The sequence below is a fragment of the Saccostrea echinata genome, unplaced genomic scaffold (assembly GCF_033153115.1).
Source record: "Saccostrea echinata isolate AGI-Se365-2 ecotype Australia unplaced genomic scaffold, CSIRO_AGI_Sech_v1 ptg000002l, whole genome shotgun sequence".
Lineage (NCBI taxonomy): Eukaryota > Metazoa > Mollusca > Bivalvia > Ostreida > Ostreidae > Saccostrea > Saccostrea echinata.
In genome coordinates this window covers 4,304,487-4,324,820 of record NW_026889751.1, presented here as the reverse complement: position 1 = coordinate 4,324,820, position 20,334 = coordinate 4,304,487, and the positions used below count along the sequence as shown (strand labels likewise).

General features: G+C 31.9%; 1 long non-coding RNA gene across 1 annotated transcript in view; it reads left to right on the top strand.

Annotated features, from left to right (window-relative positions):
* The window catches only part of LOC133205716 (uncharacterized), a 306,161-nt gene that overhangs the window by 100,553 nt on the left and 185,274 nt on the right, over window positions 1-20,334 (top strand). The gene's annotated exons all lie outside the window — the stretch shown is intronic.

Genomic DNA, 20,334 nt, shown 5'->3' with positions numbered 1-20,334 from the left:
ACTCACAGAGTGCCACTTGTCAGTGGATGTGCAGTGACCTTGAACGAAGTTTCTAGGTCAAGGGTCAATTTCAAAAATAGCCTCTCTGTTTAAAATCTTTGTTCGGTGCATAATCTCTTTCCCTTAAGTCCAGTCAGCCTCAAACCTTACCAATTGACTTAGGGTATGGATCATTCGTGATTTTCCTTCCATATTTCTGATAGAGGATATGCAACAATTTTCATAGAGGATATGCAGCATTGATTTTTGTGCCGTTTTTTGATGGAAGGTGTTGAGCACTCGTGATTTTCGTGCCAATTTTTATTATAACGAGGATAACATAGAAGCCCTTTAGACTCAAACAACACATCCCTTAATAGTACACAACTGTTCCTCTTCAAAATAAACCCTTTTCAGCTACCTTACATTTCCATGTTCATTGCTGAAAGCTGGGCCCTTTGAGATGGCACCATCTCAATGATATCTAGTTTTTTTTCATTTTTCTGCACAGTTAATATTATTCTTAATAATGAACACTGTACTTAGTATTCCTTGAATAGCACTTTCTGTCAATCCCATTCCTCAAATGGAATGACATAAAGAGCAATAATATTGATAGAATTTCTACAAATATTTCTATGAATATTTTTTGGGGGGGAGGGGGGCATCCATATAAGATCAATTGCTATTAAATCAATATTTTTTCTTGGTGCTTTCTACCTGAGGAAATGCAACCACTAGTTTTCATGCAGAAATACAAAATTAAGATTTAATATGCCTGTATTGAGCCCACAACTAAAACATTCTTCAGGGTATGACTGTAATCTCGGCTGAGATTTGACTTGGCTAGATACATGTTATTTAGACTGATGTCAACGTAGGTGTCAGTCTAAATATCCAGTCTAGTCGAATCTCGGCCAACATTAGGTATGACTACATTAATTTTTCTACCGTTTTTCTTTCGAATCATTATTGATAGACCACTCCTGATCGGATACACGACAGTGCATTAGTTATTTTCATTCATATATTGCAGTGAACTCGAAATAAAAGACACCACAAAATCTGCCACATCTGTTGCATAGTTGAATGTTAATATACAGGTCTACTATAGATGTTAATTGGCCAGCTAACAACTAAACTATAGGATTAACATCACTAAAGGTGTAATGTCCCTCCGATAAGAAAGATAGCTTTCCAAGGAAAGAATTCTGAGCAATCCACTGAATTGTCCTACCAAACTACAATAATGAGGACCATTGTATAGTCAGTTCAGTCAAGTCTGCGCTATGTTACAAATATTTGATTTTTATTTTTTATTGCCAATATTTTTGAAAATTATTTATAATAGTTTACCTAGAACATTTGTTCTTTTAACCTGTTAAAATTGAGGTATTTCTATCTCTTAACATAAAATTATTTTAATTGTTACAGGAATTTATCATTTATCCGATGCAGAATTTTCATAATCAATTTTTTTTCTCTTAAAAAATATTTAGGAAGAAAGCTAATCTTGTAGATGGATGCATTTTTATTTTACAAGCACAGAAAACGATGTGATATTCTGATTTAAAAAGTAACGCTTCATTATGTTTTCCAATATGAATTAAATAGATACGACAGTAAATATTAGTTTCATATATACCTCTTTTTTTGTGCAATAAAAAATTATTGATCTTTCGATTCACTGTCTTAAATTTTCTTCATATCATTATTAAATATAATATTTTCTTTTTTGAAGAAGTAAGCAACGCTTCATACTTCAAACTATTTTCCATTTGAATCTAATGCTTTTGTTGTTGATGAAAATCAATGTTGGGAATTTAAAGAAAAAATGGTGAAATTTAGAGCAGAGGGATATTTCACCTTAATTTCCATCGTCAACTTCCCTAAATATGTAGTAATATTCCACTATTAATTGCATATGGTGTTTATGCCTCCCAACAGATTCGGTACGCGGGAGCATATTCTGAGTACAATCAATTTTAAACCGAGGCACACTACTGAGAAATAAGTTGAAGTAAGAGGGCTTTCAACAATTCTCTTTAGAAGTCAGCATTTCTCTGTGGTCCTCATAATGACCGTGTTTGCAAGTACAACCTACTGTCGAGTCGTATTTTGACTGACATGCTTTAGCCACTGTTTTCTTAAATTAATTTTTGCTACGAAATTCTCCGTTTATCGGTTGTTAAATGCCGTGAACAGATTATAACGTGCATCTTAACCCATCTTTCCTTTGCAGTTGCCAAGCTAAATATACCATGAAACATTGTTAATTTAATTATAGTTAAGATTTATTTCTAATTTTAGTGACAATGCGGAATAAACTTGTGTCACATCTGGTCTGAAAAATTGTCAATGTCTCTAATATCTCAGGCATGATTCACCGCTTTCTTAATTTTTTTGGTCTTGAAATGAAATTTAAATAGTGTACAGATCAAGCAGAAACAGAATAATACTACCGTCTTTTTCAGTCTGCTTATGTAGATGTATATAGGAATAGAGCTTACTTGGATGAAAAAAAGGTGAAAATAACGAACAGTGATCGATCTCAAAAAATCTACAAAGAATACAAATCTTTTAGCAAGCTTAAAACACGGACCTCCCAGGGAATTCCAGAGGTGAGATTAGGAGCCTAATAGGAGTAAGCATCCCCTGTTGACCCATTACACCCACCGTGGGCCCTATGTATTGATCAGGTAGACAAAACATTCTGTAGCCAAATATAGTATAAAAAACAAAGGCCTAACAATATGTCGAGAAAAATTTTTCTGGTATACCATAGGGACTTGTCCCGAAATATTTACCTTCTTTTTATTAAATATAGTTACTTCTACTATATATATTTTTTTCATGGTAGGGATATATAGTTAAACTATATTTAAAAAAAAAAAGAAGGTAAATATTTCGTGATAAGCCCCAGTGAATTAACCAGGTCTTGTAGAGTAGGTTTTCCCCTCTAAAATCTTTCCCCTGGAAAACTGGGTAAAGAGTAGAATGCTCCCCTTCCCCGAAAAATACTCTTAGAGTAGGATTTCCCCGGCGGATACTGTACGTGTACATATATTAGCGTATTTAAAAATTTAGCGGAATCACTGGGTATTGAGTTATTGGCGTATTCATGAATTAGCGTTACACACTAACGCACCATATATTGTATTTATTTCTTAGCGGTATTTTATGAATTAGCGCATCGTTGTCCGCGCCAAATCCGCTAAAATATAAAGCCCGCTTTTCCAAGTACACAGTATGCCACACCAGATTCAATTTTCCGAGGGAAAATCCTACTCTGTGTGATAATTATAGAGTGCGATTTTCTCCAGATCCAATCCCCCCAATAAAATGCCATGTCTCTACCTTTATATGAGGAAAGAGGGAGGGGCACATTGTTACAAGTGTCCCTTCTATAATTTTCCCACAGGTACTCTCGCAGTAGACAATCTTAATGAAACTTTTACAAGAAAATCGAATCAAAAAATCTAGTTGTGCGTTTAACATTTATATTCAAAATGGCAACCAGTAAATATACGAAGTATGAAAATTTTAAATCTAATTTTTCTCAGTAACTGCCAAACCAATTCTTTTGAAGTATTGAAGTCTTTTTCTTTTCATATGGTCAGATTGGTTTCTACAAAATGGTACAATGTAATCATTCTATACATAGGGGGCGCGTCATCAAGCTAACACTGTGTAGCACGTGACCTGTGTGTACACATTGCGATGTAATCAGTTGGGCAAATTTTTATTTGTAACCGAAGAAACAAAAAGGACGAAACTCATTTTATTTTGAATAGATTTTTTTTTCTCCGATTGCAGTTCAAACTATATGCACCTAATTCTTGTACTGATGTGTGTCTCTCAAAGTTTCTTGGATTTACATATCCAGAATAGGTGAAGCTATCAAAATGGGTCAAATAAAATTTTGCAGGATTTTTTAAAAGAGAGTATTTGCTGTCTGCTTTCAATTCCACTATTACACCGTTGGGGTAAATGGGACATATGCTATGGCTTGCAGGAGCTATGTTTTGATTTTTGGCTTTTTTTCTTTTTTCCCTTTGACCGTTCACGGTAGCTCAGTCGGTAGAGCGCTTGCTTCGTGATCGGGAGGTCTTGAGTTCGAATTTCGGCCGCGGCTGACCTAAGTCGATAAAAAATGGATAGGAACTGTTCCTTCGCCAAGCACTCGGCACTTTGAAGTGAAAGTTGCGGGTCCTTCGGATGAGACCTTAAAAACCGAGGCCCCGTGTCACGGCAGGCGTTGGCACGATAAAGATCCCTCACTGCTCAATGGCCCTGAGTGCCGAGTAAAGGTCAAAATTTGAAGCCTTTCAACGATCTATGGTGATGTCTCTATATGAGTGAAAAATTCTCGAGTGGAACGTAAAACAACATACAATCAATCAATCAATCTTTTTTCCCCTTTGAAGAACTCGATTGAAATGCTCACAAAATGGTACATATGGAACATCAATAATATAAGTTCAAGAATTTTCCCATAATCTTTGTAAAAAGCACAGTTCCATAGGAAAAAAATATTGGACCTGTAGAGCAAACATATTATTAAATCTCAATAGTGGCCCGATATACATTTCAAAATTCTTGAACAAACGCTGCGCCAAGAAAGGTGTTGAGACATCGAGTTTTACGATTTTTTTGAGTGATAATATTACAATTTCCTATGAGTTAAAGTTTTGGATTGAGACTTAATTATTTGGACCTATTAATATTTTAAGATTTCATACTTTTGAAAAAAAATGATTGAGTCGAAAACTCATAAATGTGTATTTCCAGTAAAAAAATCAGTTGACTTTCATATAAACTTCTATCCAAAATATTGTCCATATGATTTTAGCATTGATAAAATAAGGAAAAACCTACTTTGAGAAAGAAAGGGGGGATTTGGCTCTTTAGTGTGAGATTTCCCCTTGGAAAGTCCTACTCTAAAGTACAGATTTCGGAAGGAGGGGATAGCTTGCTGTGGGGAAAATCCTACTCTACAACATCGGTTAATCGGTCGGAACGTCTTGCGGTTTACCAACTAGCAATTCTGTATTCGATTGACATCCCTTATATATATATATAGAGAGAGAGAGAGAGAGAGAGAGAGAGAGAGAGAGAGAGAGAATAATACATACCCTTTTCCATATAGCATCCTGTATCAGCCCGAGACACCAATATCAGCCAGAGGGCCGAAGGCCCGAGGGCTGATAAAGGATGTGATTTGGAAAAGGGTATGTTTTATTATATTTATTACATACTTAGAAATAAAATGCAGCAAACATCAACCTGAGAAAAATACAAATAAATAATCATGCACTGACTAATGACATGTACTGACTTAGAACAGTAATTTAAATTTAAGAGAATGTGAACAAAAAAAAATTGTGTATTATCGCAAGTACTGTTTTTTTTTAAAGTTTAATCTGCTAGGGGTGTTATATAAATCTTTATTACATACTTAGTAATAAATACAAGTTTTTTGCCTATGCAATATGCCTGATGTCACAATAGCCGTATCAGGCTTCCGGGGTTGACATGGATATGGATCCAGCAGGGCTGATACGGATTTATATCACACCTCTAGTAGATTAAACGTTAAAAAACAGTACTTGTGATAATACACCTATTTTTTGTTCACATTCGCTTAATTTTTAAATTAATGTTCTTTGATATAATAAGCTACATGTCAGTAGTCAGTGAATGATTATTTATTTGTATTTTTCTTAAGTTGGTGTGTGCTGTATTTTATTACTAAGTATATATAATAAACATAATAAAACATACCCTTTTCCACATCGCATCCTGTATCAGCCCTCGGGCCTTCAGCCCTCTGGCTGATATTGATGTCTCGGGGTGATATAGGATGCGATATAGAAAACGGTATGTATTATTCTCTATGTATCAACCCTGCAAATCCATATCCGCCCTGCAGGATCCGTATCATCCCTGGCAGCTGATACGGTTATTGTGGTGTCAGGCATATTGCATCTGCAAAAAAAAAAAAAAGAAGGTATTTATTACTAAGTACGATATATATATATATATATATATATATATATATATATATATATATATATATATATATATATATATATACTAGTATATATATATATATATATATATATATATATATATATATATATATATATATATATATATATATATATATATATATATATATATATAACGGACATGTCAGAAGTAACAATTTGCATTCGATCGAGAACTGTAAGAAACTGAAATATAAAACAATAAAGAAAGGGAAATTAGATAGAAGAAGGTACTTAGACAGGTCATCTTTGTTCATTGGGTCCATATTGAGTACACAAGACCTTAAAGTGAAGAGGTGTGAAATTTCCCTTTTGTGGTAAACATCGATGTAATATATATGAATCATATATGTTTACTTCATGTCTGTGTGGGTTGATCGTTAAGCTACAGACAAAAATTTAGGAATAAGGCGACCTACATATAATATAGGCATGAAAAGAAAAGGTCTTCACTTGAATCTATTTATTGCTTTTTCAGACGTGTGCTGAACCAGAAAGTGTTGTATTAATTAAAAGAAGGTGTGGTTTATGAACGTTTGGTTAGTAAAAGGTAAAATGTCGGTATATCGTTAGACGTGATCACTCGGATTGCCTCAGCCGATTCCGCTAGGGTACTGAAATCTGCCGAGGTTTGCGGAGCGAAAGTAAGGATTAGAATAGGTCAACTTGCAAATTTGTTATAAAGGATTAGACAGAGAAATATTAATGAAATACATGGTAATCCGTAGGTTTAAGTCCTACCACGTGATTCCATTATTCACAGCTGATGTTGTTCATATGTCGGCCATCTTTAGAAAAAGTTAAAAGAACTTGTATTTAATCATATTTCCTATCAGTATTGTATTATAAAATTAAGAAAATGTAAAACTATTCAACAAATTTTGAAATATTGGAAAGGAGTTGGCGTACAATGCCTTGTCTTGGCAACACATAAGTCAAATTCATGACATTTTGCGTCCCCTATAATTAGAGAACGGTAATAGCACTGTTACTTCAGTTCAATTTTAAGTAAACAGATTGTATGTAAGTTTAGCACAAAAGGGGTTTCAGTTGTTCAACATATAATAAATTTTCATTTGGCATCGTACACTTCAATACTAATTGAATCGTATTTAGTGAATAGTTTACATGGATATAGAATTTCACTTTTAGATTGTGTAGATTATCTATTACCTTTGAAGCAGAATAAGAAATGAGATAAATATGGACGTTTTGTCTTGCATCAAAGAGTAAGCGTAGAGCGACGTCATATGTCTCCCACGTGCTGTGTCGTGCCCTCTGTGTAAACATGCTTGTTTAATTATGTTAATTAATTACACAGCGGAGATATGGTTGGTTTTCGCATAAACGGAAATATTTCCTCAACACCTTTAAATAAGAAGCAAAACAATGTTAAAGAATAGAATGTGATAATCTGAAAATTGAAATGGCACAAATCTTAATATATTTGGGCATAATATTGGGTTTTAAAATGATATGCACTTGTTTACCAACTGTTGCGGTTCAAAATTATACCATGAAGGAAACCACGACAGTTGATACATTGAAAACAAAATGCCTGAACTTCTGCATGTTTCATACTTGTAACAACGGAACATGTATGCAGGACTCGTCTAACTGCAAGACTTGGTGCCAGTGTTCAGAAGGCTTTTCCGGAACACGGTGCGACACCCAACTCCATTCTACTTCAAATCCACCAGAGGAAGAGACAGTGCTATCAAGGGACAGTAATGACCACAATTCCCCTATTGGAGAAAAAAGAAGTCAAATTGGAAAAGTATTTGCGAAAGCAGCAAATGTAGATGTTTCCCTGACAACTGGTAAACATTTCGAAGAATTCAATAATTTAGAAGAATGTACTCAAAGATGCCTTGAAGGAGTATGTACATCAAATGAAAGTAAAATTAGATGTATACCAAAGGAATGTCCGAAAGGATTTGCCTGCAAGAATGGGAGATGCGTTTATAGAAATGATAGAACTTTTAGATGCGTCTGTACAGAGGGCTGGGTCGGTGATTTCTGCAATTCAAAGTGTAGTCTAGATTGTGGAAAGCATGGGAAATGTGTTATGAATAATGGCGCCAATACTTGTGTTTGTGATGCCACACACACTGGCCATCTCTGTCAAAAGGAAAGGCCAACAACCACTACAGTACCGATGGGAAAAAGCTATCAGTTTCTTAATATGTGTAAGGAAGACTGTGCAGACCTGTGTATTCCTCTGAAGAAATCGTTTTACTGCATGCCAAAGGGAGAGAACTGTCCTTTCATGTTTCCTTGTCAGCACTATTGTGACATTGCTAATGATAAAATTAAGTGTGTATGTGAGCCAGGGTGGATTGGGGACATGTGTAACAAGAAATGCAGTATGAACTGTAACAATGGAGTTTGTTACGCAGATAGGACAAGACAAGAAATGTGTGTTTGTGAATATGGCTACAAAGGTGAAAATTGTGAAGTAAAAGTGTCTAATCAATTGGATGCTAATTGAAAACAGTAGAATAATATACATGTGTTAAGAATCATAATGCACCATAAGTCATTTAATATGCAGGGTCAATTTATATAGAATATATTTTGTATTTTTACTCATTCTTAAAAAAGAAATAATAAGGGTGTCATATTCAAATATTGAATGTTACAGTGTACCAAATTGAATTTTAAAATTTAAGACATAGAAGCCAGGGGATGTATGTGTATGTCCCCTTGAAAAAATATGCTTAATTTTCAAGAATTTCAAAATATGAAAAAATATCAAAATGAAATGTATACATTTTACCAGTGAGTCAAAAATAGATAAGCACATTTACCTTTCATTCTATTATATATGTGAATTTATCAGTTATCGTGGGATAGTTTCAGGTCATCCGAGTCACTAAAGTGAACTATTGCTATCCAGTTTTCAACAATCTTTGTCCGTCGAATGTTGGTCATAACCTTTTGAACATTGTCAATTTCTCTGCACCAGTTTCAACCTATTTCGGTATATAAAGCTATGGTTGAAGAGAAACAAAATTGTGATTTTCGTGGTATCTGCCTCTCTTGCGCCTGAAATTGAAAACATTGATACTAATTTGCTAACATGTATAAATGGAATATAAATGACAAAAATATGTAGTATTAAACTAATATGCCTCAGAAAATAATCTATTTTAAGATATTACTCTGTTTTTTTTTTTTCTTTTATGCATGATATATTTATTGAAGAACAATGTAATGGTACATAATTTTCAGTAATAAATATTATAACTTGGTTTTCTTTTTGTTTTTCTCGGGTTAATTTTGACAGAACTAGTGCGCCGTGTATAAATGATAAATATTTTATAATCTCTAGAATCTGGATTGCACCTTACGATCACATTAAATAAACATTGAATAAAAAATAGCTCTTCCCATTTTACGCATAGTAATGTATTTCAAACTCCCTAATTCAGCTGTCGATTTTACTAACACACCATTGATTAAATTGAATTATATACATCTCATTATCTTTTTAAAACTATAAATCTCTTAAAATCTGAAAAAGGAAATAAACTCCACTATCACTGGAATGAAAAAAAGATCTCTCTCTCTCTCTTTTTGTTGTTTTTTTTTTTTAAAGAAAAAGGGTTAAGTAGGGAAAGCCCTGCTTTTTTATTATTTGAATATACCATTTATAACCTCTTGATTCCTAAAAGAAATATTTGTGTGTGTGTTCTTATGCTCCATAAGAGATAAATATACACGTACTTGTATAAAAACTACAGCAACAGAAATTAGCATGGCAATATTTTTTCCTCTAATACATATTTACTTGCATAAATTGCATAAAATATCGATGAAAGAAATATCCCAAATATATTTGAATGAGAAAAATCTCAATTATAAAGAAACTGCACAAAAGAAATAAGAAAGAAGGAGAGAACAAACACCACCAGCAACAAGATACAAAACAAAGAATCCCCAAGCAAAATATAGACGAATATTGGTAATAAAACTCATGCCGACTACATTAAACATTAACAAACCAATACACAAGGCAATAATCAAAGGACAGACAACGAACACATATCAAGAAATATAGCAAATATAGTATGTATATGTCAGAAAACAAAAGTAGTGGATCATATTTAGTACCTTTGACTGAGGAATAGATATACAATAGTCTAATATTCATGTAATATATCAATAAAACTGTAAATATAGACAATTCTTTTCTCCCTTTTTTGACAAGGACAATAAGATCTTATTTAGATTTGACAGTATTATTATTATTTTTTTTTTTGCATAAATTAAAAAAAAGATATGTTATGTAAGTTTATATTAAATGGAAATACATTGTCATTAGGTGTTGCAAAGAAGAAATCGTATTTTCCTGTTGTGAAGTACACGATGAAAAATCAAAACAGATGAAAAAGGTAGGTGATTAAGAAATATATTACATTTTTGAAATTTCATGTGAGGCCACTTTTCAACCGGCATTTTTTTTCACGACGAACTTCTGATCCTCTTGAACTTTTGAAGCTGAAATAGATTTTTATACTTACATTCCACTTTTTTAATTTATATCACTCGAACTAAAAAATCGATAAAAACGTTCGGGGCTTAAATAATCCATCATATCCTACATTTTGGTGATCGAACTTTTATATAATTCCTCATCGGTTGTAGTTTATAAATAAGTGAACTTGGAAGAATCGTACAAAAACAACCACAACTTATATATTTTTATATAGTATCTATGAAGTGCTTTGGTTTATACTCTAGCAAAGTTTGCAACTTAAGAAGAGGAAAAGCATTTTAATTAAAACATATTCAAAATTGACAATCCGCTAATGGATGATAATAAAATCAGCGATTGAAAATAAAAAGAAACAAACGAGCCCAGACAAGCTTAGTAAAATACATGGGCGTTTCCGTCGTCAGAATTTCTGCATGCCTTGGCACAATTAAAACCATTCATTATGTAACTTTTAAATATAATGAATTTAATAATTACTGTGTAAGCTGTTTCAAAACTGGTTAAACCTTTGAGTTTTTAATCATCATCAGAGCACAGTATCAGGCACAAAATGATCTGTTTTTATTTTGTTCCTAAAATATTTTCAATCAAGTCTTTTTCCAATTAAGTCAATTAATTAAAGATAAACTTTAAATAAAAGTTTTGTCAGGTGAAGTTTTAGATCAAAGCTATTTATTTTTAGGAACTTTTATGTTTGAACACTAGCTTCTGCATCTTCAAATGAGCATGAACTATCATAAATGTGTTATGAAATATAATAAATATATTAGGATTTTATGGATTATTAAAGACAGTGATTTTAGTTGGTGACAGTTGTTTATTACAAAACTGATGAAACGTTAATGTACAACATTTTTGGAGATTTTGTAAATAAACGTCTCTCAAACAACATTTATGTAGTCTTCGGAGATCAGTCTCCTGAAAAAGTGTTGGAATTTCGATGGGCACTAATTGTTCTCCTTTATTGGCGGACTTTTTTTATATTCCCATGAAGCAGAATTTATTCAATATCATCTACATGAGAAGAAGAAAACACTTGTTGTGGCCTTTAAGTCGACATTTAGATATAATGACGACGTATTATCAATTAATAGTTGTTACTTCCATTCACATGTCCACTGAATATATCCCAGTGAACTTGAAATTAGACACCAGAGTCCGGCATATCTGTTTCATACTTAGATGTTTTAATGACTACTGGCAAGAAAGGTCAATAAACAACTAAATTGTTAAAAACGAGATGACTTCAGCTTTCCCATAGTCAACTTTCTTTATTTATGTAGCTATATCCCGCTATCATCCGTATATAGTGTTTACATCTCCCACATTATGCGATACTCAAAAGCATGTTCCGAATACGATCAGTTTTTAAACCGAGGCAGGCTACTGACGGAAAAGTTGTATTGTTTTAATGGACCTTGAGCTTGAATACTGTTCGTTATTTCCATATTTCATTGATATTACAGAGATTGTTGAAAGTCAGCATTTCGTAATTCTATGTAGTTATATTGAACTTGTTAACAAATATAACCTAGCATTGGGTCGCATTTTGACTGACGTGTTTCATACCAATTGTTAGGCTTTTGCTTATATTGATTTGACTACGGAGTGTTCCGTCTACCTGATAAATGCATAGGGCTCACGGCGGGTGTCACCGGTGAACAGGGGATGCTTACTCTTCCTAGACACCTGATCCCACTTCTGGAATTTCCAGGGGTCCGTGTTTTATGCCCTGTTCACAGATTTGTATTGTTTATCTTTTTTTTTTTTTTTTTTTTTTTTTTTTTTTTTAGATCGATCACTGTTTGTTATCTTTACCCTTTTCATACCAGTATATACCAATATAATTTAATACAAAAGTTATCTTTCCTTTTGAAAAAAAAAATATCTGAGAATAAAAATTAATCAAATAAAACAATTTTATATTTCATAGTAAAATATTTTTTGATTAACTATGATAAAGACTTTGATTTGATATATTAAAAAAGTACTTTGACTTACAATGGTTATTACTTTGATATTTAGATTATTATAGTTCACTATGGTATTTTTGTTAGGGATCTATTACTCAAAAGATAGAAGTGTGGGTTCAGTTCAACAATTTAACTCGTTTGAATTAAAATATCCAAAGTGCTGCTTGATAAGCATACTTGAAATGAAACCATTTAAATTTGACTCTTTTGATACAATTTTGCAGATTATACATACTGTAAGATTAATTTCCTTGTTTTGCATTGATAGGTTTTGTGTATGTGTCGTTTTTTTGGTTTCCAATATGAGAAAAAGTAACCAGAATTCCTACAAAGTTTACATGACAATAAAATATAGAAAGTTAAAACTAGTGTTTTCCCAAATTTTTTAAATAAAATATAAAATTTGCTGTTATGACTAAAATAGTCATAATACCAAATTCTATATTGTAATAAAGCATTTGTGGGGAGACACTAGGGATTGCTTTCTTCGTGACTCAGATACAGTATGATTGCAAGAAAATTTGGCACACCACTTAATGAATAAAGCAATGAACTAGTAGTATTTCCTTGTACGAGTATGTGAACGCTTTATCTGCATAATCTGATAAATAAATAACAGCTTGTACCAAATTTCAAAACAAATATTTTCGCTTTCATTTTTTTTCCAAACCTAAGTTGTCTACTCTAATTTTCCAAGCCTACCTTACTATCTTATTGAGAACAGGAGAATATCTTCTCACAGAAATACTAGGTTAGGAAGTTAAATCTTTATATTCTTCTGTTGATGTCTGCTTATTCTTAACATAATTTACGGCTAAACCCAAATATGAGAAAATGTTATACGTGAAATTACGTTTTAAAATGAATTTGAAATGTTTTTGTTCTGACAAAAATGTGTTTGTTAAATTAAAATCGCCATGGTTGAGAGATAGATATTAATTGGTGGTTTTTAAATACAATTCTAAGTAAATAAACAGCACCACGATGTGTTTGTTATTATGTAATCATGAAGCCTAGTAAGATTAAATGTGACTATTAATTCATCTAATAAAATGGTTTTTTTTAACCAAATGGGGTAATAAAAATGAAGAAATGGTTACGACAAACATTTATTGCTAGGTACAATGTCTAGGGAAAAAGATGAAAGGCAAGTCCAATGTATTTTTTAATCATATCTTAGAGTGTTGTAGCACTAATTCCATTGGATGTTATTTCACGACCATTAAAAATAAACAAACATAATGGACAATAACGTTAAACCAAGCTTTTTACATTTATCGTTCAATTTAAACATTTTTTCCCTTTTCTTAGATTATGTAAATTGACCACTTCTTAATTAGTCCTAGGTACGACTGTAGAAAAATAAACAAAGAATTAAAGTTGTTTGCTTAGTGTATACATTTGATGGAAAATAAACAATATGTCGACTTAAATTAAACATTTACTATCAATATCTTATTCTGAAAACTTAAAGAGGGCATCTGCATATAGGCTTAGCAAATTGCTATGATTTCTGTTTTAATTTCTGCAAAAAAGTTGACGAATGGCAAATGATACTTATATCTTTGCATTCTCAGCAGCATTTAAGCCTGCCACGTGTTTTGTATATCAGCATATTATAGATTTACTATCAGTTCAAGCATAACAAGTATATTTTAAACATTGGAAGTTACATCAAACCTGGAAATTCAACAAGACGGACATATTAAAAATGTAATCAAAGATTTACATCGACCCCTTTCAAAGAGAAAAATTGAGAAAATCAAATTCAGAACCATAATAAATTAAGCTAAAGGCGAAAGAATATAAGATTTCTGATCAGTATATAACCACGTCATGTGAAAATATCGTGTGCATCGAATTTCTAATTCTCCGAACATTAATAAGTTAAGTTACTATAAATCATATAAACAATGTTTAATCATTATTAATGTCTTATCTTCGCAAGTGTGGGTTCAAACAACATAAAAACTTGACACAATCTCTTTGGAGAAAAACAGTACTTTTTAAAATAGTGACACATGCAGGTCAGGTATAATTCGGCATTGCATTAATTCAGCAAACAGAATTATGTTTATGCAAAATTAAAAAAAAAAAAAGAAATGATAATTGCAATACATTTTTGTACTTGTTTCTGTCCATCGTGAACCCTGATGTAAAAAAATTAAGACAATTCATTAAAATGTGAGCATTACGTAAAATTCACGAGATACTCGTTTATCACTCTTTTTTCTTATTTTTGAATTTTTATTTTACTTAAACAACTATTATGAAATAAACAGGATTGATGAAAATGTCTGAATGTAAGGCACAGAGCGTGCCAAAATAAAAACCTTAATGAAATGTCAAAAGCAAGAACATGCAATTGCAATTAAACAAATATTAACAAAATGGTTTAATCTCCTTGCACACTTGGATACTTGAGGCAATGACACAGATGTTCACATATAAACAAGGTTATTATGAAATATGGAGATAACGAACAGTAATCAAGCTCAAAAGTCCATTAAAACAATACAAATCGGGAGCAGAGCAAACACGGAACTCTAAAAAAAAAAAACATCAGAGGTGGGGTCAGGTGCCATGGAAGAGTAAGCATCCCCTGTCGACCGGAAAATCCGTAGACAATTCAGTGTTTAAATAATGGCGTAACAGTATGAAAAATGTCAGTCAGCATTCGACTTAATGATAGATCGTATTTGCTGACAAAGTCATTGTATCGATAATAGAACTTGCAAAATGGTAGCTTTAGACGAGACTGTTGATATCCTTGTTTCATCAACTTGTTTGTCAATTTCAAAGAAAGTGGCTCCCATCAGGCACGTACCTCAAAATACTTGACTCGACACTAATCTAGTGTTTCGGCGGTGTGATATATACGAGGTTTATGAGTTTGATAGTTTATTAATTAGCTGCAAATCCGCCATCATCAGGAGCCTATTTGCACATCTGTTATACAGATTATTAAATTAGTTAAGAGGAGAGCATATCACTCAGATTCTTATTGTGTTTAATGACACAATAGGTTATTCGGGGAGGATTATATTGCAATCCTTTTATTTCTGGGAACCCATCGCATATTCAATGATTTGTTTGTAAATATTTGCATTGAATTCAAATATATTACTTTTTGGAATAAATCTGAGTAAATAACTTAGGTCTGCTGTAGGCGAGGCTTAGACTGAGAATTTCTCTGTAAGCCGTATCAATAGCAGCCATTAGCTCTTCCAATTGCATATTAGTGTAAAGTGATGTTAAATCATAGCTGACCAGCAAGTACTCACTGTGTGGTCGCAGAAGTTCGCTCTTCAATATGAAGTCTGAGCTATCCGTAAAGTTTGTGCTCAAGTTATGTATGCATAATAAATGATTAAAATATATAGTCAATACAGTCGATTTCATTTTTCAGAAAATGCCTATATTTGAATATCACACCCCCGAAACACTAGATTAGTGTCGAGTCAAGTGATTTGCGGTACGTGGCTGATGGGAGCCACTTTCTTTGAAACTAGCTTGCCTCGTTTTAGAAATTTTTCGAACGTGTAGCATGTTCAACTGGGAGATATAAAAAAATATAAATCAAATCCATATGCAAGTGGTAAGGGTATATTGCTAAGTGAAGTTGACGATAGAAAAGTTGAAGGCAACACGTTTATCATAAAGTTTTGTTGTTAGGTTACCATTAACGTCTTTTTCTAGTACAACATCCAAATATGAATTAGATGTGTCAGAATCTTTGGTATCTTTTATTTCAAGTTCACTGGGATATATCGAGTCGACATATGAATGGAAGTAACTATTGTTAATTTATAATACGTTGTCAATATATCTAATTAGAGAGTTGAAGACCACATCAAGTGTCTTCTTCTTCCCATGTTTAAGTTTTTGAATAAATTTTGCCTCATATGAATGCAAAAATAGGTCTGCTAATAACAGGTGCAATTGGTACCCATGGGAATTCCGACAGTTTGTTGGAAGACCTGATCTCCAAAAACTACATAGATATTGTCAATCGGAAACTCAAGCACCCTTTTTTATATCTACTTCAGAGTATTTGTGTGTACAATCAGAATGATTTTTAACAAAATACTTTTGCAAATGACCAATGACAAGGTAAGTTAATTTACGAGTTCCATTTTTATTGAGAAAAAAAAACAGCTGTCTATGATGTCAAAAAGCCTGGACTTTAATTTACCGTGGAGAATGATTGTATAAAGTGTTGAAAAGTCGTACGTTTTGATGTTATTGATTTTTGTAAAATTTTGTGATTTCAAATTTTCTTAATGTTCCTTGGAGTTTTTAAGTATCCACATCTGATTTACACTACTTCTCGAATATACTGTTGTACAGTCCTACTAAAGTTTCTCCTTCACTGCTGTTAATATCTTAGTCAGAAGTAAAGAAAGAGGCTTGGTAGAATATTTACTGGAACCCATTATGTATCTTTGTTAAGATTTTTAAAACTTTAATGTTTACAGTAAACATTAAAATCAATTTTCATAATTATTATACAATAGTAAAATTTCATTTTAATAAACGTTTAAAATAATTTCTTAAAATGATATAATTTTCAGAATGTACATGTAAAAAGACAAATAATAATAATAAAAAATAAAATCAATTTACTGCATGTGTTCATATCTATTATATGCAGTATGTTGACAAGACAACTTGACAGAAGTTAGAGATCTACTGGTTAGGAAATAAGAGCAGGACACTGGTAACCTGTAAGACATACTGAATTGTGTTTTATTTCAATTCGAAAAGAATGATTTGGTTTGAACATATTTTAGTCTATAAACTTTACAATTGGGATCAGGCAAAAGTTCTAAAAACTTAATACGAAAAGATGTTGATGATAAATAGAAATAATCATCTTAGAGAAAGTTGGTCTTCACTTTCAGGGTCTTACTGGTTGGGAAATCAGTCAAAAGTTCTACAGAGGTTGTGTTTGTAGTTTTAAAATCCCACGTAAAATAAAATTTTATTATTCTGATTCTGGATGCAATGATCTCCGGCATATTGTAACTCTTGTCTGCCTCATATCTTTAATGTAGTATGTTCTGGTGCAAAGGTAGGGCCAAGATTTAACATTTTGAAAGTCAATTTTCGAGGTTTAGGTAAAAAAAAAAAGATAGTTCTGTCTCTTCTGATGCAGAAGTTACGGTCGGTGTTAAAGTTTTGAAAATTTCAAGTTCTTGGGGTCAAAAATCGTGGTACATTTTGAAAGGTATTGTATCAGGTAATGCACTTGTGAAATATGAAAGCTTTCTCAATGCAGATGTAAAAGTCACGGTGTAGGCTAACATTCTTGAAAAATAGGTAAAATTTTAAGGTCAAGGTGTAAAAAATCATTGTACGATCGGAAAGGTCTTGTCACAGGTTATGCACAAGAAATATGAAAGCCCCATCTTATTTAAAAGGTTACCAGATTAAACGTTTTGAAAAGAAGGTGCGATTTCAGATCAAAGTCATGAGGTCAAAAATAATATTACATTCAGAAAGGTCTTGTCACAAGTAATTCATATGTGAGATTTTAAAGCCATATCTTCTCTCATTCAATGATTATGACCAAGTTTGAAGTTTCTGTGACAGACAGACAAACTGACAAACGGACAGACGAATGAGATTTAATGTTCCCATGCTTTTACGAATCCTTTCAATCAAAAAGAATGTCGAAAATTAATGGTAATTTTTAAATGGAGCTAACAAAATAATATCTAACTAAATTAATATAGCACTATATTCCAGAAGTGATACCAGGAAAAAGAAAAAAAGTTGTCTTTCTTAGAATGTTAAGATCAATTATTTTTTGTCTGACATATAGTCTGCTATGTTTCAACCTGGGGGTTCGTAGGAGGCCACTTTGAATCTGAAATATTTTTTCATGTTGAAATATTTGACGTTTGATCTATGAAATTGTTTTGATGCATTTAATGTTAAATTCTCTGTTATCTGCACATATATTGAATATCTGTACATAATTTAAACCATCTATGGAAACAGAAATTGATATCTCAAGTCACATAAAAGTTATGCTAAAAATAATGCTAAAAATGTCAGGAGTGCAACACCTTTTTGTGACATTTTGAAAATTCGATAGTTTTTGAAGATCTGTTAAATAAATAATAATTGTTTATGTTCGAAAATAAAGACTTTCCTGATAATATTCAAAGTATTGAGCTTTAAATGTAAACTGCATACAACAACTTTTGTTTGACCAAGTCGTGGTCATGTGTGATGCTGAGAAAAAAAAATGTTATACCATGTCAGGAGTGCAAAAGAAAAATGAAGTGATGCCAAAAAACCCCATTGATTTTAAAAGTCTGTATGACAATTAAGTCAAAAAAGAATTTTCAAAGTGTAAGCAATAACTGATATACCATTGAAAACTTTAAAATTTATATAAATCACAAGCAGCATTAATGAGAGTCTGCACATACCTAATATTATGTCAGGAGTGCAACATTTGATGTTTTGCTCCCCAGCATGGAAAAACTTTCGTCATTTTACAGCTGTTTTATGATTCTTTGATTTCTATTTTTGGAAAATAAAGACACAAAGAACATTTTACCAAATAGATCTATCAATTACAGGGTCTGTTTATGTTTCAGATCAATATTTCTATGTTGAGGAGTGCAGCGCATTTTTTTAAAAGATCAAATGATATAATGAAAAGACTAAAATTTTTAATCAATAATGATCTGTTTAAGTAATAAATTATTAAAAGTTTTATTTTAAAAATCTGTATCTTTTTCACTTCTGTCAATTCAAATGTGATTTATCTTTTCTTTGAATCTTTTAATGAATGTGAAAAAAAAAACACAAACAGAAAAAAATTATTTAATTCAAGTAATTCCATCTCAACTTCACTGAAACAACAGAACATATTCTGATTTAATTTATGCTTTACAATTCTACTTTAAAGACTTGCATGCTCTTGGTCAGGAGTGCAACAAATATGTTAGAATTACTGCTGATAAAAAAAATGAAAGAAAAATATTAAGATAGAATTGATATGTAGAATGTTTCTGGTTGACCTCAATTGCTAATAGTGTTTGTCCCATGAAGAAAAATATACTTTTGTCTTCTAAATATATTTTTAGCTAGGTTTTGACATAAATAGGGAATCATTAAGGATGTAATGTCAACTCTAAATACATACTTTTATGTGTTTTAATCATGAGGTATCGGACTATAAATATTGCAACATTTCGTTAACACTTTATGAATTTTTGTTTTCTATGGTTTTAATTTAAAATTTTAGTGCAGTCAAGAGTGCAACAAAACTGTTTAATAATCAATGAACTTCGTATATCTTTAACAAAAATAAAATGCAGAAAATGTTTAACACTATTTGTAGTTCAAAACATTATGTCTATCATCAAATTACAGATATTGTTTGAATATTTTACAGTCAATTCATAGAATAGTTTTCATCACTAAACATATTTTTTAAAACTTTATATAACTCAATCAAATTAGCCTATTTTGAAGTCTAAAAAATATGAAAAACTTGCAGTAAATGACAAAAAATATCAAAACGATGAACTGATTTACAAACTTTGAATGAGTTATTTATAATTTTTAAAACAATGTTTAATACAATACATATCAGATGTCAGGAGTGCAACAAAATATGGTAGAATAGCAGTACTTCAAAATCTAGTATTTTTATGAAATATGGAGATAACGAACAGTATTCAAGCTCGAAGTCCATTAAAACAATACAAATCAGGAGCAGAGCAAACACGGACCTCAAAAACATCAGAGTTGGGATCAGGTGACATAGAAAAGTGAGCATCCCCTGCCGACCGTTCACACTCGCCGT